Genomic DNA, 22,854 nt, shown 5'->3' on the forward strand with positions numbered 1-22,854 from the left:
AGAAAAATAACCAAATACCGATGAAACAGTCTAACTATAACTTCATCAGGGAAGAAATTTGAAAGGCAATAACAAATCATTTTAAAATACAGAAAACAAATGAAGTGCCCATCACATTCTTGAGCTTAAAGGAAAGATATGTTTAGAGAAAATTTACTGCTTCAAATGTCTTTATTAATAAGAAGAGCAAGTTTTCAAAAACTAGAAATATACTTCTAGAAAAACAACCAAGCAAAAACCTCCAGGAAAAAAATATATGCAGAATTAAACAAATAAGACAAGAAGTATTCTCTGAAATGCTAAAGCCAAGATCTCTTACTTTGCAAAGACAGAAAAACAATAAATTCACTAGTAAATTCAATGAAAACAATTTCTAGAAATCAGAAAAAAAATTAAAAACACTAAAAAGAGACTAATATTCATTCGGGAATATGTTGCCCACTTACAGTGATGATGCATTTGGACATTCCAGTAAAATGAATGATTTTACCAAAGTTACAGAATTTTAAATGTTACAATAAAAGGCTGAGAATGTGAATAGACCAATAACTAAGGAAGAAATTAAGAAGGTTAGCCAAGAAACTGCTTTTCTTGCTTCGAATACACAATGAGTTAATTGAAAAAATTTCCAGAATTTCAAATAAAAACTAATTACAACACATAAAAAAATTTTTGTTAAATATTTCTTAGTTTAAAATAGCAGAGAAAAAAATGATTCTGTTCTTCAACCTGGTAACATTACAAAGGAAATCTATTTCTAAACAAAGCTGTTATAAATGTGAGAATATCTGTAAATAGAACTTGACTCTATTTCTAAAGTAGTTTTACCAAGAACAGGTAGGCTTCATTATAGAAATACACCCAGTTTAATACAGTAAATTTATGAATAAAATACACAATTTAAATAACTTCAGGAATAAAATATATATGGCCTTAATACAAGATTAAAATAGTCGATAAAATTCAATGCCCTTTTCTGGTAAAAACTTAAAAACAGAAATAGAAAATACTTCTTTAACAAGACAAAACCTACCAGTCTGTAACAGAGAAAATTTTGAAGCATTCTATTTAAAAACAAGAAAGAACAAAGATGATTTTTGCTTAAATTATTTAGCAGATCCTTGGAGACTCTTGTTGTCCTAACAATGCTTTGAAAACTGCACTAGAGAATCAATCTTATAAAAAATTTTTAAATACTATTATTTTAAATTGAACCTAAAGAAATTAAGGATTCCAACTAAAAGTTTAGAAATAAAGATAGAGTTCATGAAAGTGTCCAGCTAAGACTAAATCTACAGAATGCCAAAGCATATCTAGTAAAAACCAGCACGTAACTAGTAGTTTGAGGTAGTCCCATTCAGAATACTAACAAAAATATAAAATATTCCAGAATTACCTTAACTCAGGATGTGCAAAGAAAGCTAGAAAATGCCGAATTTTAAAAGGAGATGTAAAAAGACAACTGTACTACATTGGGTGATTGAATATAAAAAAGGAACACATTTTCCCACCTACTAATTATTGTATCTGATTTACTTTCAATTAAACCTCTAAAAAGACTTATAAAAATCTGACAAAAATTGTTCCAATGCTGTGGCTCAAAAATAAATACATATGAATGGTAAATACAATTGTTAGAGATGTTTCATCATTAAAAAAATACCAAATGCAAATAAAATAAAATACGTGCTTAATAAAAAATTTAAAAAACACAGAATAGTGTAAATAAGAAAATAAAAATCATTACGGTTGTGGTTTAAAAACAGAAACAAATTTAAACACAAGAGAGAATGCAGGAGTAGACTGTCATCTGTAAGAACCTGGTAAATGAAAAATACTAATAAAGCAAATGAAGTGGTAGCAATTATTTAATACATACTTTGGGGATAATTGGAAATCAAAATGAAGAAAAAATGAAGTTATACCCAGACCTCAAATCTGCTACCATAATAAATAGTGAATGCATTCAATGATAAATTAATAATAATAATAATTATTATTATTATAGGGAAAGTAGGAGAAAACAGAATGGGACTACGTATGAAAATAATTTTGATTATTCAAGCAACAGAAAAAGTAGATTCCTAAAATTCGATTTCTAAAAGTCATATGAGATGATGAAAAATATTTGAACTAAACGATAGGCAAATGCTTATTACCTAAAATAGATGTAGGATGTATATAAACTCCTTAGAACAGAACCGAATGCCAGTGCTCAAGAGACAAATATTAAAAGAAAAGGGATGGTCTAAACAAAATAAAACATCTGAGGAACCAACCACCTATTCTAAAATTTAAAGAGATTCAACTTGAATCAATGTGTCATCATTTCACACCCAGTAAATTAAATGAAAGTAAAGCAAATGACAATATTCATTGCTAGCTGCGCTTTGGGGAGACAGAGGACGTTTGTTTGTCAATGGCAATAAAAATTGGTTAGTTTCTTCCGGAAAGTAATCGGAGAACACACATCACAAACAAACAAAAGAATGTTTCACTCAGAAAAATGTGCCTCCCAGAAGTTTTCCTAATAAAATGAATTTTTAAAGACATTCTATACAAAGATACTTACCATAGCATTGTTTAAATTTTCAAACACTGGAAACAATTTCATTGCATAGGAAAGGGGATTGTAAATGTTGAAATGAACTATCACCACGGTTAGTCCAACTCTAGGTGGGTATCCCACCAAACCATATAGGATCTTCTTCGATAGAAGAATTATTTTACTAAAGAATATTTGAAAACTACTTCTTTCCAGGAAAAAAAAATGTAATGGTGATTGCAGATACATTGAAAAATGTGTACAAGACAATTAAAAGTGAAAAAAGCAAAACATAAATGTATATGAAAATGCATAAGCCTATGGATAAAGGTGATGTGAAATCCGTTAACATACATATAAAAATCAGAGAAAAGCTTAAAATAATATAAATAGTGGAATGATTTAACCAAAGAATGTGAATATTGTTTTTAAGTTGTTTCATTAATAAATAAAAGTAAAATCTAGGTGGAAACTAGAAAAGTAAGAATGTCTCCTAGAACTCTAACTAGTGTAGGAATCACGCGCTTTTTGGTATGTGTTTCTCAAATCATACCTTAGCAAGACCACCTATTGAATTCAGAAGTACATTCACCCCATTTGGGGGGGGGGGGGGACAGAGCAAAAGAAAATTATTTCACACCTGGGATCTCTGCCACTTCTCTCATTCATTTCCTGGAGATCTTTTTCCCTGAGCAAAAATGCTCAAAGAAGAATTGTGGGTTATTCCAGCAGTCTGAAACCAAATCTTTCAACTTATTGGTGTTTACAATGTGCCAGTGACTCTATTGTTGCTTCTAGTATCAATTAATATGATTTTTAGTTAAATATCTTTATGATACTTTGTTTAAAAAATAAAACAAAAGTATTTCAATCAAAACAAGCACCATTTCTGCCTCTTTTACTGATGGGGTGTGTGTGTGTGTGTGTGTGTGTGTGTGTGTGTGTGTGTGTGTGTGTGTGTTTCGTTTCAGGAACATGTGGGAGAGGGTAGGGGTCTTTGGCCTGTAATTATTGCTTGCTCAAAGGAGTTTTTGAGGACAAAGACCATGGGGATTTCATCTCTCTATGACACAGCGCTGCTCCCATATAAACCACTATTGGTGAAAATAATCAAACCAAACAAAAATACCAAGATAACAAGGAGGCAATGGAATAAATTAGAATGATAGGTTAGACAGCAATAGAAGAAGATAAGATTAAAAAAAAATAAATGAATGCATATAAACGAAGTATATGTACTCTTTAGGAAAATTTATCCTAAACCCTTTGCTATTCAAATATCTCCTAAGCCATTTATGATTTAGATACCGTTCACACTTACATCCTTTAGAAGCACCTACAACATGGCCATCCGGCATCTCTGTGCTTTTTAACCCCTTACTTTTGGAGAGGGAAAACAAAATACTTTCTTATATTCCTCTCAAAAGAGTCATTCGAACGCATGCCGTCTTTGTATTGAGGTCTTTGTAAACATGACATTTTGACATCAGAAAAGTTGCAGAATGGCAGAGGGCGGCCATGTTTTTGAAAGATCAGCAGCTTGGGGTGTCTTGGAGAATGCTCAGAACATGGGGCCAGAAGTCTTGGGTGTAAGTTGCTGCTTTGTCCAGCTTTCCTGAACCTCGGAGCCGGGACATAAATAACCAGCCCCTAATGATGACAGGGAGCGCACTACCGATGTCACACATTAGTTCTGAGACTCAAAACCGATTTTTAAAAACCAGGTAACATATGTAAAGGTTAAGGTGCTACACATATTCAAGTTATTACTTTCTCGTACCTGAAGGCAATATTTCATATATTTTAAAATCTGTGTGCTGTTCATGCAGCTCTCGGTGTAAAAGGTACCATGTTCCAGGCAATGGGGTCGTCTGCCCATCCTGCCCTGCCTCGCGTGCCTCCACTCCCTAGAGAGAAGGCACAACATGCCATCCAGCAGCCCTCTCCTCCTTTACTCCCTGCTTACCTCCCACCCAGATCCCAGAATCCTGCCCCCTGGCCCCCCAGCATTTGTTTCCGATGGCGTTCAGTCGCATGCCCCTCAAAGCCACCTCACCACTTCCTGGCTTTCTGTGGGTTTCGTTTGCTCCTATGGCTTTTCCCCCTCCCTCATTCCTCAATCTGGGGACTGTTCCACCTCTGGCCCTTGGAGGTTTGTTAGAGATGCGTCTCAAAGAACGGGTGTGTCTCTTCTTGAGGAAGTGGGTGAGAGGAGTTATTTCATGGGAAAGGAAACGGCAGCAGCAAAGAAAGACACTGAGCTCCTAGGCACGGCTGGAGGGGCTGGAGGGTAGGCAGGCACGCAGATCGAAGTCCCCAGGCAAGGAGAGCCGTAAGGGGGTCTCCAGCCGCCCCGAAGTGGCAGGGAATGGTCATCATTCGAATGTGCCAGATCTCTATTGATTTCTTCCATCCCTTGTTTAATCTATAAAAGATATCTTTTTTTTTTCCTTTTCTACACCAATACCACCCTTAGGGCCATATCGTTACATTCCCATGGAATTTATTCTTATTCATTTCAAAGAGACTTATATAAAATGTAACACCCAGTGCTGGCGACGATTTTATAAAATCTTCTCATACTTGGCTGCTGTGGACGTAAATCACAAAACTTCCTGCAAGGTAAGTTAAGTATACAAGGGCCATAGGATGTTTTTTAAAAGTTCATATTCTCTGACCCAGTCAGAGGAATAAAATTAAATAAATTTGAGGAATTTATCCTAAGAAGTAATTAAATGTTCACAAAAGGTATCTATGGGGGTGCCCATGACAAAATTATTGAAAATTGTGAAAATATGGAAAACAGTTTATATATCCAACCATTGTTGATGGGTTTCGATAGATTAAGGCTCATAGATGAGACTGGATTCTATTGATTGTTACAACATTTGGTGAGAAAAGCAGGCTACCATCCGGACGATCCTGGGTGTGTATCTGCATACTTAAGTGCCTATGACCAGAAAAAAAGAAAAAGCACAGCCCATTAGTTCCCTATTATCACTGCATGGCGAGGTAATAATGGTTGGCTGTAATTTTATTTTACCTTATAGGTTTTCCAAGCTTTCGTTATTAAGTATCTGTTGCTGTAGTGGGGGAAGGGCTTGAAGAAATTTTCTTTTTAAAGTGTTTTTTTTATTATGGTAAAATACACATAATATAAATTTTGCCACTTTAACCATTTTGAGTGCATTATTCAGTGACATCAATTACATCCACAACGTTGTGCAACTATGACCACTATTCCCAAAACATTTTCATCTTCTCCAAACAGAAACTCTGTATCCAGGAAGCAATAACTCCCCATCCCCTCTCCTCCCATCCCCAGGTTACCTCTAATTTATTTTCTGCCTCTATGAACTTGTCTATTCTAGATATTTTGTATAAGTGAAATCATATGATATGTTTCCTTTTGTATCTGATTTATTTCATTTAACATAGTGTTTTCAAGGATCATCCATGTTGGTAACCTATGTCAGACTTTCCTTCCCTTTAAAGGCTAAATAATAATTCACTGTATGAATATACCACATTTTGCTTATCCATTAATCTGTTGATGGACTCTTGGATTGTTTTTTACCTTCTGGCTATTGAGAATAATGCTTCTATGAGCACTGGTGTACAAATATCTGTTTAATTCCCTGTTCTCAATTCTTTGGGGTGTATACCCAGGAATGGAGTTGCTAGGTCATATGGTAATCCTCTGGTTAATTTTTGAGGAATCTGCTGCTTTTTTTTTTTTTTTTTTTTTTGTCAGAAAGCAATGACAGGGGCGCCTGGGTGGCTCAGTCATTAAGTGTCTGCCTTCGGCTCAGGGCGTGATCCCGGAGTTCTGGGATCGAGCCCCACATCGGGCTCTTCCGCTGGGAGCCTGCTTCTTCCTGTCCCACTCCCCCTGCTTGTGCTCCCTCTCTCTCTGGCTCTCTCTCTCTCTGTCAAATAAATAAATAAAATCTTAAAAAAAAAAAAGAAAGAAAAAGAAAGCAATGACATGTTTTCAACCTCAGTGTGATTCAGCTTTAAGGAATATAGAGCAAGAAGAGACAGTGTGATGTTGATACCTATTTGCTGTTAAATTGAATGCCTCATAATGTTCCATGTTTGACATGTGTCCACACCAGCTAGAAACATATGCCAACTTTTAGAAAATGTCAATATAAATTTAATTTATCCAAATATCCATAAGAGCTCCATGCATGCCAAGTATTTCGAGGCTAGAAGCTAAAAGAAACTTTGTGATCAGTAACTCTTTTTGGAATGTTTCAAGTTGCAAAATCACCCCTGAGAAAACCACATCATTTACTTTATTGCAATCTTTTGCCAACACTTAGATCTCTTCCTCACATTTCCACACACTAAATTTTCAGTCCCAGGCAAACTCCATGTATTTTCTTTTAGGAGTTAGGTATCTTTTTTTTTTTTTTTTTAAATCAGAATGTCACTTTTAAAATTTAGTCTGAAATTCAATTCTGTTGAATTTAAGGAAATTTTTCTTAGTTAACGTGTCAGAAAAGCGTGATTGATTGCTTATGACTTGAATATTTTAAAAAATAGAATCATGGAACTTAATAAAGCATATTATTTTCGCATGGGCTTAAGACATCTACAAAGAATCCAATTCAAATACGAAGTTTAACCTTCCCGAATTTTTTTCCACAAAAATCTTTTCTTACTAACCTTGAAAAAGAAAGAAATCTCGCCAACAGTTTTCAGGACAGAGGATATCTCTTTTGGTCCACTTTGAAAACTCTTTCATGCAAAGAAAAGGTACTATAAACAGGAGAATGGATAAAGTATGGACAGGAAAACAAGAATCTATATAAACCATTTGCATTTCAAACATTTCCGGTTGTACAACCTAATTGTATCATCCAAAACCACAGGTACCTAGGATATATTCCAGAAAAAAAATCCAATCCAGTGTATTTTATAGTGGATCAGACATATAAAAAAGGAGACTTATACAGAAAATGGGGACATGAGGAGGGGAACATAAAAATAGAAACTTAATAGGCAAAGGATTAATGTCAAGAATGCATAAAGAATTCCTGTAAATCAATAAGAAAAAGACAAACAATTCAGCTTCAAAATTGACAAAGTGTTGAACTGGTAATACCCAGAAGAAGAAAAGGGAATAGCCAATAAGCAAATAAAAATGTGCTCAGTTTCACTAGCAACTGGGGGAATGCAAATTAAAACAACAGTGAAAAAGCATTTTATACTCATGATATTGGTAAAAATAAAGTCTAACAACATCAGGTAATAATAGCACGGAGGCAAGGAAATAAGGACTCTGCTGATGGGAGTATAAATTGGTGAAGCCACTTCGAAGAGTAATTTGGAAAAATCTAGAATAGTTTGAAAATGTACTATGACCCAGCAATTCCACTGCTAAGTTTATACTCGAGAGAAACTCTTACACATGCACTTAAGGAAATAAATGCAAATCCCTCCACTAAAAATAACCAGTCTTATGGGGAAAACAGGGCTGGGGAAGATCACTCATATTGTCACCCAAGAAGTAACAATAAAAAAAGTTTTTAAAATCATGACAAAAACCCAGTATAGTGAATCCACTGCTGACATTCACCCCAAAAGCCCCAGATGCTATTTTGGGGGGCTCCTTCCTGGGCAGGTAGATGTGAATTTTCATATTAATTTTCAGAAAATTAAAAATATAGCCCTCGGGATAGTCTTCTTCACTATTCCATTGTTTTAATACAGGGGAAATGATCCAATTTTTTCACTTTCTTCATCTGCACTCCCAGGCATCACCTGATCATTTTAACAGTGGAAAGCGAAGTGGTCTTTGAAACCATTTAAACCTGTTGCTGCTGGCTCTGAAGAAAGATACTGCTGTAGATGTTCAACTCAGGCTGTATTCATTGCTAAGACTTTCTCTTTTAATTGCTTCAAAACAATAACATATTGGGAAAAGTCACATACGAGCCAACATGACTTCCGTGTTCTTCCAGCATCATCCCGCTATCTACCAACGATGTATTAGGTCATTGGTACAAAAAGTTACCTAAGTTGTAAAAAAGATGTTCATTACAGCGTTGTTTGTCATAGTGAAGAGCTGGACAGGAAGCCTGTACATGCCTCTCGCTTAGGAACGCATAATTGAAACACAGTATATTCAGATTATGGAATATTACATAATAACGAAGAAATCAACGAGACCTATAGCATCCGCATGAATAGATCTCAAAAACACATATTAAGTTTAAGCAGCAAGGTCCAGAATATGTAAAATTTTTAAGTCATGTAAATTAATACTAAGGATTATGTGCAGTAAAAGTATAAAAATATAGATCAGGAGGATGCATGCCAAAATAATGATCATGGTTTTCTCCACAGTGGGCAGGAGGAGAATGAAACCAGAGTAAAACCATCTGTAAATTTTATTTCTTTAGAGCAAACAAAGATCTAAAGCAAAATGAGAAAATGTTATTATTTGCTGCAAATTCTGGCACGTGGATGATGTGTCTCTTCAAAATTTTCTTCTTATTTCTTTGCATTAAAAATGTTCCCAATTAGGGATGTCTGGGTGGCTCAGTTGGTTAAGCGTCTGCCTTCAGCTCAGGTCATGATCTCAGGGTCCTGGGATGGAGTCCCGTATTGGGTTCCCTGCTCAGTGGGGAGCTTGCTTCTCCCTCTACCCCTCCCCTGCTCATGCTCTCTATCTCTCTCACTCTCTCTCAAGTAATTTTTTAAGATTTTATTTATTTACTTGAGAGAGAGAGAGCACAAGCTGGGGAGAGAGGCAGAGGGAGAGGGAGAAGCAGGCTCCCCTGCTGAGCAGGGAGCCTGATGTGGGGCTCAATCCCAGGACCCTGGGATCTTGACCTGAGCTGAAGGCAGATGCTTAACTGACTGAGGCACTCAGGTGCCCCCTTTTAAAAAAATGAAAATGTTCCCAATTAAAAAGGTAGGAGTTAAACTCACTTTAGCAGACATGTACTGAATGCTTCCTATGTATACACACGCCCCTAAGTAACATTGGTTAAAAAAAAAAAAGTGACACAAACTGCCTACAAATCATTTGCAAGGGTGCAGATGGCAAAGAAAGGGTGGGAGGCTAAGAGGAAGGGGAAGCTGGTTCCACGTCTGGGAACCAGGGCTGCTCCTTCCTGAGAGATGCAAGGTTTTGTGGAGTGAATGAGTGAGTAGTGTTCAAGGGGGCGTTTTCTTCTTTAAGGTATGACATATTGTAGATACACTAGGACTTTTTAAAAAATACCTTTCCAAATGAAAACCCAAGAAAATGAGACAAAGGAACCCAATGGTATAATTGTGTGAGGCACAGGAAACGCTAATTCCACTGATTTTAAATGTTACTTTAATAAGGCAGAATTTGAGTGCCCCCGTGGAAAAACATTAACTCCATTTTGCTAAATAAATTCATTTTTGTAAATAATGTATTTGACTTTTTTTTAAGATTTATTTATTTGAGAGAGAGAGAGGTGGGGAGGGGCCGAGGGAGAGAGAGTTTCAAGCAGACTCCTGGATGAGCATGGAGATGTGGGCATGGAGCCCAAGATCATGACCCGAGCTGAAACCAAGAGTTGGACACTTAACTGACTTTTTTTTTTTTAGAGAGAAAGAAAGAGAGAGAGAGAGAGAACAGGAGGAGGGAGGTGCAGGGGAAGAGAGAGAGGGAGAGAGGGAGAATCTTAAGCAGGCTCTATGCTCAGTGTAGAGTCCCATGTGGGGCTTGGTCCCCTCATGCTGAGATCATGACTTGAGCTGAAATCAAGACTTGGTTGCCCAACTGACTGAGTCATCCAGGAGCCCCTGTAAATAGTGTATTTTAAAAAACGTTCTCCTTGTCAGTGTTTAAGGCAGAATTTTTAACACTCAACATTACCAGTTGTACCTTCTTGGGAACCTTTGTCCTCTCCTTACACTTCAAGTTTCTCCATCTGTGAAAACGACCATGAAAACAATGACCACCTCTGTGGGTTAAGGAAAGGAAAGGGTACATCAGACACAATGTCCCAGCCGAAAGTGAGCACTCAACAAAGGTAAATTCTTTTCTTCCTCTTTCAGAAGAATCTATAGCCAAGCAATATTTATGTTGCACTAAATAGAAATGAACGTTGTCCATTCGTTGATGTAGCATTTCTATTTTACTGCAAATTGTTTATTCCACTACAGCTTATTTTTATAATTTTGAAAATAATAAAAGGTACAGTCCATTGTAAAGAGTCTGCATTCCATGTACTTTACTATTTCTCACCATGCTCTTATAACACAGGGAAATAAACTTGGGGTTCAAAGAATACCCATGGAGGGCCTTAGGGGTCCCTAAACCTTAGAAAGTTGCAGAAGTCATATGTTTGAATAGAGGCAGATTTTTTCCAGGGAGAGGGGCCACAACTTTCACCAAATGTTCCCCCCCACCAAATGCTATTGTGCCCTTATATTGTTGTGGGTCTTTCTCTGTAACCTGGCTTTTATATTACATACAAAATTTAAAACTACCTGCCTACCTTTAGGATAATAACAAGGTTAAAGAGGGGAATGGGAGGAGGGTATAGCGATAAAAGAGAACAAATTAGTAAAACAAGAGAAGAGGCTGGCATACAAGAATAAAAGTGAGCCCAACACAACCCTCTGTGTCTACGGCGTACTAAAAAGCAAAAGCCCGGGGCGCCTGGGTGGCACAGTGGTTAAGCGTCTGCCTTCGGCTCAGGGCGTGATCCCGGCGTTATGGGATCGAGCCCCACATCAGGTTCCTCCGCTATGAGCCTGCTTCTTCCTCTCCCACTCCCCCTGCCTGTGTTCCCTCTCTCGCTGGCTGTCTCTATCTCTGTCGAATAAATAAATAAAATCTTAAAAAAAAAAAAAAAAAAGCAAAAACCCAGCAGCGGCCCAGTGGCAGCTGATCCTTGATAAGCAGGTGAATGGGATGATATTTGTAAGAATATTCAACATATCATCTTTTGTTGGAGGAATTTTTGCTACTGTCTTAGTTATAAACCAAGAGGAAATGTGCAATGAAAATTTAATACCTCTGTTGCAAATGTCAAATTTTGGAGAGCAAGGAAACATCTCTATTTTTATGTTCCAAGTGCTACAGATTTGGGGAAAGAGTTCCGGTTCCTTTGGGAAATGTCCAAACCCCTTTATCTTTCTTCACCCTCATACCCCTCAGCCAGTGACCCCATGGCAAAGGAAAGTACCATGCGCCCTTCTCCCTTTGGTCCCTTAGTAATCACTTTGGTGACTTTTTCTTGGCCGTGGTCTTCGGGGATTCTTCAGGTGTTCCCTCCTTTTCCCTCCTCCTGAGGTCAGGGGGCTTCTGAGTGACATGGTGATCCTGTCACATCAGCACCCCCTTTTTCTTCTCATAAGAGGACACCATCTGTCTTCTCATGGGCAGGGGAGGGCAACTTTTGAGAGACCTCTAAAATGTCCCGTACTCAGGTAATGGGACTTAGCACCTACCGGCAACTTTTTTTTACTTCTGAAATGAGGGCCTCGGCTGCTCTGCTTTTAGGGAGACCTACAGACCCCAGAACTCAGCCTCAGCCTCCACTGACCTGAGGCTCCTACCTCCTTTGCCCTCACTCTCCCCTCCTTGCTATCTGCACCACACAGTCTCCTATTGGGCCGTTTTCAAACCTTTTTTTTTTTTTAAGTAGAATTATTCTTTCCAAATGAACTATTGAGCCAAAATCCCATCTGTAAAACAGATTGAAGCAGAAAGAGCTTGGGTGGGGGAACTGATCATATCTTTACCTACTTTAATTCCCCACCAGGGTGGGCACTCGAACACTCTTCCCAATCCCAGGAACACCACTGAGGAACCCTCCTCGATGGAAGGAAACAAAGCAGTCATTGGTCACTCACCCTGTCAAGTGTCTTGATCACAAAGAACAAAATCCAGCTCCAGGCTCACTGATCAGGGGAGGGATTCACTGGAAGGCTGCTGTATAGCTGAGGATTATAAGGAAGCCTGGGAAAACAGTCTCAAAAAAGGGGGTCTAGATCAGCTAAGCTCCTTCTAAGAAGGAGGGCATGTATGACCATGCATTTTATGCTTTGCACAATTCCGAGGTGCTGATTACTAGACTTGAGTGCAGTGTACAACCTGCACAGCCATCCAGGACAATCATGGGCAGGGCCCTTGGGATCCCCTTCTAAAAGAGATGATGTTCAGATGCTGGGCTGTCCAAAGCAACAGTGTCCTTCCTGTTCCCGAGTACCTATGCTAGCTCATTTCATCCTCCCCAAAGCACAAAAACATCATAAAAATCATTGGGGGTCCTTGTTCAAATGCAGATTTCTAGGTTTTTTTCCTTTAGGATTCCATATGATAAAAAAAATTTCGGGTAGCAGCCTGGCAGTTTCTTTTTTTTTTTTTTTTAAAGATTTTATTTATTTATTCGACAGAGATAGAGACAGCCAGCGAGAGAGGGAACACAAGCAGGGGGAGTGGGAGAGGAAGAAGCAGGCTCATAGCGGAGGAGCCTGATGTGGGGCTCGATCCCAGAACGCTGGGATCACGCCCTGAGCCGAAGGCAGATGCTTAACCGCTGTGCCACCCAGGCGCCCCTGGCAGGTTCTGTTTTACAAGCACTTCAGCTGATTCTGATAAAACTGCCCTGCATGCCAGATTTATTGTTGCCATTCTTCTTTTTTTTAAGATTATTTATTTATTTATTTGGAGAGAAAGAGCATTTGGGGGGAGGGGCAGTGGAAGAGGGAGAGAGAGAATCCCAGGCAGATTCCCTGCTCAGGATGGAGTGCGATGCGGGGCTCGATCCCACAACTCCGAGATCATGACCCGTGCTGAAACCAAGAGTCACGCTCAACAGACTGAGCCACCCAGACGCCCCTATTACTGCCATTCTACAGATGGGAAAAGTTTCACTTACCCAAGATCACTTAGCTGGCAGTTGGCAAAGAGAGGGTTTGAATCCAGACCCTTCTGGCTCCAAAGTATGTGAACTTTTCATTATACTCAAGACATCTCTCTTTGCACATATATCAGGGCCTCAGTCCCCTACTGTCCCAAAATGTCACTTCATAGGTTTCTTTTTTTTTTTTTTAAAGATTTTATTTATTTATTCGACAGAGATAGAGACAGCCAGCGAGAGAGGGAACACAAGCAGGGGGAATGGGAGAGGAAGAAGCAGGCTCATAGTGGAGGAGCCTGATGTGGGGCTTGATCCCAGAACGCCAGGATCACGCCCTGAGCCGAAGGCAGACGCTTAACCGCTGTGCCACCCAGGCGCCCCCATAGGTTTCTTTAAACTGATTTTTAAAAACAACACCACTTAGATTGACTTTAAAAGAAAAAAATATTTATTATTTCCATAAATAGAAAACGGTGTCACTTGCTACTCGTTGTAAGTGGGAGGTAATTATAAAAGTGAACTGGCAGCTACCAGCAAACAGATCCTGGGCCCACACCTGGAAGGCAAGGGTTTTGCCCACTCTGAAAATAGCCTCATTCAAACGAGGTAGCCTTCACCCCGAGTCCACATGCTCCCCCCTCCCCACCGACAGACAGGCAAACAGACAAACTTGATTTTCATATTATATACACAAGGTTTCCTCACCTGAAGTCCAAGAATGGGTTTAGAGGGGAGGTTGCCCCCACCATGGGACAATTTTTTCATACCCTTAATCTACGTGAACACTTTTCTGCGTTTAGGGTCCATGGCCCTCTTCTGAGTCTTGAAGGGATCTATTACTCAGAGGACATTAGGAACTACTGCTGAAACTGAATGTTTCCGATCTTCATTTTCTCCTTAGCTTGTATCCCATGACTCTCTTTGGCTAATTTCTTCAAGTGTCCCTCCAGGTGTACTTTGGTGGTCTTCATTTTTCCTATACAGGCTTCAGGGACTTATTCTGAAGGACATTTTGCCCGTGTTTCCATGAGTGCCCACTGGGAGGGTACAAGGCAGCAAAGGGAGGTCTGGGCTGTCAGTGGATCATGATATGAAATGTCTTCTTCTGGCCAATGTCCACTCTGTGAATAGTCTGCACTTTTGGTCTGGATCATGTAGTAAGTTGAAGCATTTCCCTACAGTTTTCCTTTTCTTTTTTTCTTTTTTAAAAAAATTATAAATGGACCAATAAGTAAATGGATGGCAGATGGTGAGAGCCAGGTTTCTCACTGTGGGAGTGGGAGCCAGCAGAGAAGGTCAGAATGACCCATGTGCTAATGAGTTAGAGCTGGGGACTGGGTATGGGCCTCCAGTATGTGTCTATGTTTCCTTTAATATAGATACAGATATGTGTAAATACCTATTACTATACACACGTGTTTCCTTGTTTTGCTAGCTAAGAGGGCTTAGAAGCAACAAGCATGCCTAGTACCCAGATTCTGGTTTCTAATAGGATTCTCCATGAGAAGGAACAAGAGCTCTTGGGGGAAATGACTGATTCCAGGATTGGGACAGATAAGATAAGATAAGATAAGATAAACCCGGAAAATCTTATGGTGCCAGGAAAATAAGGAAGACTTGGTGGGGGGGGGGGAATCCCTGAGAACCAACAAATTCACTGATGGGGATATGTCAAAGGAGTCCCCCATAGCCAAAGCTAGAACAAGCTGAACAAAACCAAGTAATAGTGAATTACAACCCCAAATATGAAATACATATACGAGTCCATACCAATAGAGAAATAATGGTTCAAGAAATAAATAAATGGGGAGAACAGACAAATCCCCCACGTAGAAGAACTCCAATAATTTATGGAGGTACTTCACCCTGAAGGAGGGGGGAAGATAACTCCCTACTCCTTAAGCACAGTGACTTTCTTTCAAAGAGGATAGTATGGAAAGAGAGGGGGGAAAGAGTCAGTCTGCAGTAGAAAAATCTGAGAAACACGACCTCAGCCAGGTGGTCGTGGTCCACATCAACAGTGACAAGTTAGTATGTACGCTTGATAAGATTTGATGCGAACATTTTCCTCCCATGGTTTTCTTCCCCAAAACACGAGTCCAATCTAATCATGAGAAAAACACCAAATTCCAGTTGAGAGACATTCTACAAAATACCTGAGCAGTACTTCTCAAAGCCGTTAGGTCACCAGCAACAAGGGAAACTGAAGAAGCTATCATGGCCAAGACAAGTCCAAGGACATACAATACCTAAATATGATGTGGGACCCTTGATGGGATCTCAGAACAGGAAATAGACATTAGGGGAAAACTGAGAAAAATCTAAATAAAGTATGGACTTCAGTGAATCACAATAATATGTCAATATTGGCTCATCAATTGTGACAAAAGTGTCATATTAACATAAGATGTTAATAAGGGAAACTAGGTTTTGGGTATACAGGAAACCTCTGGGCTATTTTTTTCCCATTAATCTGTAAATCTAAAACTGTTCTAAAATAAAAAAATTATTTAAAAAAGGACAAAAAATCATAAAATAGCTCAAACATAGAGAAAAGTACAGAAAATAGTTGAACACGCATGTACCCATTATCCAGGTTGAATAGATACTAATATTTTGTCCCATTTGTTTTAAATTTCTTTCATCTTTTTAAGAAATAAAGTATTACCAATACAGTTAAAATTATTCTATTCCTTTCTTCTCCCCTTATTCCCAGAGATAGTGTCTAAAGTTGTTATTAATTCCATGCATATTTATACTTATGCTACATATGTATATTTCTTTAAACAATATATGGTATTGTTTTGTGTTAATAGTCATATAAAGAGTAACATGTGGTTATATTACTTTTGTGAATTGCTCTTTTACACAATATTGGTTGTTAAATTTTTTTATGTTGATTCACTTAGACCTAGTTCATTCATCTTAACCTCTGTATAGTATCCTATTGTATGAATAACGCACCATTATTCATCCTTCCACTGAGGGACAATTAGATTGTTGCTAGTATTTTACAGCTGAAAACAATGTTCCAATTAACATTCTCATATGTGTCTTCTGGTGTAAATGTCAAGAGATTTTAGGGTCTATTCAGAACTTATGAGTAGAATTGCTGAGTTGTAGGGTAGGTACATCTTTAACCTAATGGATATTGCCACGTTGCTTTCCAACATGTATTCACTAATTTATTTTCCCAGTAGCAGTGAATAAGAATTCAATTCCGGGGCTCCTGGGTGGCTCAGTCATTAGGCGTCTGCCTTTGGCTCAGGGCATGATCCCGGAGTCCTGGGATCAAGCCCCACATCAGGCTCCTCTGCTGGGAGCCTGCTTCTTCCTCTCCCACCCCCCTGCTTGTGTTCCCTCTCTCGCTGGCTGTCTCTCTCTCTGTCAAATAAATAAATAAAATCTTAAAAAAAAAAAAAAGAATTCAATTCCCCCATCCATCCCTGTGAACAGTTGGTATTGTCCAATTCTTAATTCGGCCAACCAGGTTATGGAATATATTTTTCACACTTATTAGCTGTTCTGGTTTCTTCTGTGAATTTCCTGTTTATAGTTATTGCCATTTTTGTACTGTGTTGCTTTTAAGTTTCGTACTGAATACATATTTAACTTGTTACAGAGGTAACACAAGGTTCTCAGATATCTTGCCCAAGTCATGTACCGGAGCCAGGATCATAGAGTCTCACAAAACACAGGTGTACATCCCCTCCAAACTCTGTACTCAGTGACCTCACACTGGTTGCTTAAATTAGCCTGGGTGGAATAGTTGCACAGAGGAAATTGACAAGCTCTACAAATCAGGCCCCCCTCCCCCAGCCTAATGTCAAACATTTGACACTAGTACACCAGCACACCATTATCTTAACCTCCTCCTGGCTCGTACCTGGCTCAACCATCTCCCACAATGTGGCTAGTTTAAAAGCGATCCCCAACCTCCTAACTTGACTTTTTAGCATGTTGGCACTGGGCCTTGGACCTCTTTCAGGAGCTATCTCAACAGGGTTTCTATAAGATAAATTCAGCATCGTATTAAATTAATACATCTTCAACTTTGAAGCACATCCTTATTCATTTAAAGCAAAGCTAGGCTCCTTCAGTGGCTATCAGACATAATAATCCAAGCGTAGAAGTAGAATTTAAATATCCAGGGGCCTCAGATATCACCTGTCATCCTCTCAATTAATCTAGTACTTTTCGGACAATTTCCCCAGTAGGTGTGGATCCAGTCTCTGTATGAACATCCCGATAATGCAGAGTTCCTTCCCATACAAGGCAGTGCTCCAAGCAGAGGGAGGCTGCAAGATCATGCTGGTTATTTGTTTCTATTGGAAAGGAAGAAACATTCTCAAAAAGAACTGAAATCTGTTTTCCTTCCCATTAGTCTAGCTCTGCACATTGGAGTTACCTGGCTCAAGTCTAATAATCATTTTCCAGGTATATAAAACCAGAAGTCATATAAGACTTCTCTTAATGTCTATATGTCTTACTCATCCCTCATGGGATATAGCAACCAACCCTTTCTTACTTCTGCCCCTGTGTCAGTCAGTATTCAGTTCTATTGTTGATCGATGGTCCTCCAAGGACAAATGTAAGCAACTTGATTTCTCCTGAGGTTGTCCCCACACTGCAGAGCACAGACATCTGCATAACGTTAAGATCTCACTTATTTGCAGTGTGTCCTTGAGCCAAGAAACAGAGTTTGCTGCTAGTAGAGAGAAAGATACATTGATGTTGCTAAAAAACAAAACAAAACCAAAAAACCCCCCCAAAACAACAAAAAAACCCCAAAAAGCAAAAAAACAAAAAACAAAAAAACAAGAACCAAAACCAAAACCAAAACAAAAACCTGAAGAAATGTACAAATATATCCTACAGAATAAGGTTTCCACTGGAACTTAATATCCCAAAAAGGACATTTTGCAGGAACATTTACAATTATCATTTGGGAGATGATTCCTTTTGTGGATCACCTCCGGTCTCCTGTACCTATTGTGGTGATGTATCTGTTTGTCTCTCCATACCATATTCTTAGAAGAATATTTATGAGAATTTTGAAGTGCTAAAAAATGCGTTCTACTCTAAGAAACCCTAATGTGTGGGGGAGCCTAGGTGGCTCAGTTAGGTTAAGCCCCGGACTCTTGATTTCGGCTCAGGTCAGGATCTCAGGGTCGTTGAGATCCTTGTCGCTGGGCTCTGTGCTCAGTGTGTGGAGTCTGTTTGAGATTCTCTTTCCCTCTGGTCCCCCCTCCTCTAATAAATAAATGATAAAATCTTTACCAAAAAAAAAAAAAAAAAGAAGAAGAAGAAGAAGAAGAAGAAAAAGAAAAGAAAAAGAAACCTAATGTGCGAAAAATCTGCATTAATAAAACAAATTAGGAAGCAGTTATTCCCTGAGCCTGGCTTCTTTTGCCTATGCATTGATTTATGGACTATTAATTACTTGACAGAGAAGGCAAAGGTAGGAGACATGCAGTTAAAGTATAAGATACCATTCAGTTAAAGTATAGTGATACTAAGGTACCACTCTCAATTAAAAGACAAAGAGAGATCATGGCATTGCAGAAGCCAAAAGATCTACTCCAACATGATCATTTCACAGAGGAGAAAACACAGAGGCCAACCGATATGCACAGAGTCACAGAGCACCAGAGAGAGGGCAGGGCAGGCAGAGAAGCTTTTCTCCTCCTGTGCTGCTGATAAAACATCTCAGAGCTGGTGGAATTAATCAGAGGGAACAGAAATTTTGATTTAATCCTACTTTTCAGATACTTCTACGGTGCATTTCAAAACCAAAGAAGCATCTTTTGCGTTCTCTGACAGGCAGGGAGCCTTACTATTGGTATGTGTTAATTACATGTGTTAATTACACAGAGGGGTAAAGATGGTACATACATTTCAGAGACCAACCACAACAAATGACAAATGAAGAAGATGAGACCATTACAGTGCTCCTGGTGTTGTTTATTTTCCCAGACTACCACGTGGGGTACTGAACATGTCTACCATCAGGTTGGGGATAGGTCAGGGCCAGTCAGTAGAAGGTTATGCTCAGGGTGCTGGAGCAGGGACAGAAGCCTTCCAATCTCTACCTTGAATCTATGATGATTCCAAGGGTGCGTATCACTCCTGGCCCAGGAAATTCCCTTAACTGATATTTTACGAATGTGGTTCTGGAAGTTGTCAGAAAAAGATGTCCCAGCTTGTCTCTGTCCAAATTCTCTCTGAAACCTCCACATTGCTTTTAAAGTAGCATTCATGGCCTTGTGAGCTGGATATCTGTGCAAATATAAAATAGAAAATCTCAAGTTGAGTGTAGACAGATCTCAAGGAGACTGGGACTCACATTGCCTTGACCATGCAGGGAGTTGAACCAACTAGAGATCACTAGTATCTTTCCTGCCCTGAATTGCTTTGTGGAGACCCTTTGGTGCCTACCGCAGCGAAAGCCCTTTGCAGGGGACCTTAGGCAGATGGACCTCTGAAAGTGTATTTCCGTGGAGACAGCTGTGGGCATGAAGGTTGGAGATGAGCATCTCTGCTAACTCACATAATAGCAAAAATGGAAAGCATTGTGATAATTTTTTTTAGAACAGCCACAAAATTTCTAAGTTACACAGTATACTCCTTACAACTTTAAAAGTTCAGATATAATTACACAGAACGAAACACATCCATCTTAAGTGTCCAGTTATATGTGTTTTTGATGAATGCATGCACTACCATGGCCAATACCCCAATCAAGACACGGAGCGTTGCCATAACCTTAGGAAGTTCTTTATGCATCTTCCTAATCATCCACAACCCTGCTGCCCCCCACCGAAGGCCACTATGATTCTGATTTTTATCTCATAGATCAGTTTTGCCTGCTGTTGAACGTCATCTGAACTAATGCAATATGCACTTTTTTGTGCCTGGCTTATGCATTATGCTTTTGAGGCTCCTCCATGTTTTTCTATGTATTAATAGTTTATTCCTTTTTATTGTTAAGCAATATTGGATCGAATGGATATATTGTGATTTGTTTATTCATTCTTCTTTGATGTACATTTGGGTTGTCTCCAGTTTGTTGCTATGATGAATAAAGCAGCTACCAACATTCCCACAGAGGTCTTTTTGAGGACCTATTTTCATTTCTCTTGGTTAAATAGCTAGGGGAGGAATTGTTAGATCGTAAGTTAGGTGCATGTTTAATCTTACAGGGAACTGCCAGACAGTTTACATAATGCACTCTTAATTAATAAACCTGATTACCTGTGAAGGCTTCTACATTTTTTATTTCGTGATTTATTTTTGTCTTGAATTCCATTGATAGGTTATGGGTACACATTCTTTTGAAATGTATCCTGAAGGATAAGACCTTGATTAACTTTGTCATTTTAATGGTCCTTTAATTCTTCTGTTTATATAAACAACTTGGAATCTGAAAGAATCATATTGGAAAACTGGGATGATCTCTTTTGTGACTCTTTCCCATATTTTTGTCATCTTCATTAATAGTTTATACATACAAAAATGTGTGTAATATACGCCTTAGTTATAAAGCATAATTATAAAGTGGAGAGCTGTAAATTCACCACCCAACCTGAGAATGAACATAGTTCTGAGAACATTGCATGTGCCTATGGGGTTCTCCCAGAGAACCTCCATTCCAGAGGTAACCGGGATCCTACGTTTTGTGTTCTTTATTAATCCTCTTGCCAAAGCAAAAGTAAAACAAAATACTTTATTGTGTATTTAATTGTCTTACTTAAAAAAATTGCCACATGTTTTTTGTTGTCCTTGCTTTTAAAACTTTATCAAAATGGTGTCATGTGCTTTTTTTCAGAACTTGCGTTTTTTTTAAATTTAAAATTGTGTTTCAAAGATTTGTCCATGTTGTGTGTGACTGTGGTTTATTCACTTTTGCTTTGAATGACATTACTTTCTGGAAATATACCACAGTGTATTGTGTACTTAGAATACTTATCAATTGTCATCTGTGCTGTTTCTCACATTTTCACTTGGTACATATTACATTTTGGAGGCGTCTGGTACATTTAGCAGAATATTTTGAAATAAAAGTTTTCAAGTAAACAGTTTTTAAAAAGTGAAAGTGAGCAACCAGTTTCAGCTCCAAATGAAGGGAAATTTATAAGACACCTGGGGAAATTGCATAAAACAAAATGTGTGATGCATTGTTGGTGCTATCATAAAGCAAAGGCTCCAATTAATGTTTTACTACATAATTTTATTCCCAAGGTTGAAAAAATAAGTTTGACTTTGATATGTAGGATGTAATCCTTGAAGAAAATACAAATCATCTTCATTGTCTGCGTGATCAAGTTAGAGCTGAAAAGCAATCTGAATTTTCACCTTTGTCTCAATATTAAGCTCTATGATAGTAAGCATCCAACTTCACTGTCTAAAATAACTTAATCTTATTTATTTCCTACTTTAGTAAAACACAAAAATTTAAAGAATTCACAAATGAAAAATTATTTTGGTTAAAAAAAACTCTACAATATAAATAACTATACATCTCTCTTTATTCCATAAACCTCCTTATGTTCTCAGGGACAACTCAATGGGCATTTTTATTACTAATACTTGAAATATATTGTGTAGTAAAGATGCTTATATTAGCATTCACCTTTTAAAAATCAGCTCTAAACTTTTGTCTTAATTTACAAGTATGTATTAAAAAATTCTGAACACTAAATATGATGAGAATATAATATTGATATTCCTTTATATTTAGCTGCAGAATGGATCTGTAGGCATCAGGATCAACCTCATGCAGGGAACCCTCTGAAGAAATATTTTAAAATTAGTAAACTAAATTTTAATTATTCACATATAATACCTTATTTTTAAATGATACATGCTAAATTTGAGTTTCTTTTTAAAGATTCTAATATGTTTCTTCCTTTGCTAATGTCAAGAAACATCTAAAACTGGAACACTTTATTTGAAAATTAAGCTGAATTTGAGTTAAACAAAAACAAATCCCATATGAATGACTCTCTTAACTAAAAAAGAAAAAAAAAAGATTTATTTCCCTTCTATACAACTGACTCACTGAATTGAGCTAAAAATTTCCAAGGGGAAAAATGATCTAGGAAATAAATATAGGGGAGAAATGGGCTAGGTTTCCATCGTGATAGCTTCTGATTTGTCTTCAGTTCTTAATTTAAAAAATTATTTACCAACGATGGGATGCATAATGTAACGCGGAAATCTTTTACAATTAGAGTAAAAAAAGAAACCTACCTTTCCTTTAGAACAGTTCCCCTCTTACCAGACAGCCTGATTGTTTATGAGACAAACACTTCCACTCGATCTAGACATTCACAACTCTTTTATTAGCCATCTTCTTTTTTATTTATTATTGACATCAATTAGCCTGAGTCATGAAACCGGACCACATTACAGACGACACGTGGTCCAATCACTATTTTTAAA

Source organism: Ursus arctos, unplaced genomic scaffold (assembly GCF_023065955.2).
Source record: "Ursus arctos isolate Adak ecotype North America unplaced genomic scaffold, UrsArc2.0 scaffold_28, whole genome shotgun sequence".
Taxonomy (NCBI): Eukaryota; Metazoa; Chordata; class Mammalia; order Carnivora; family Ursidae; genus Ursus; species Ursus arctos.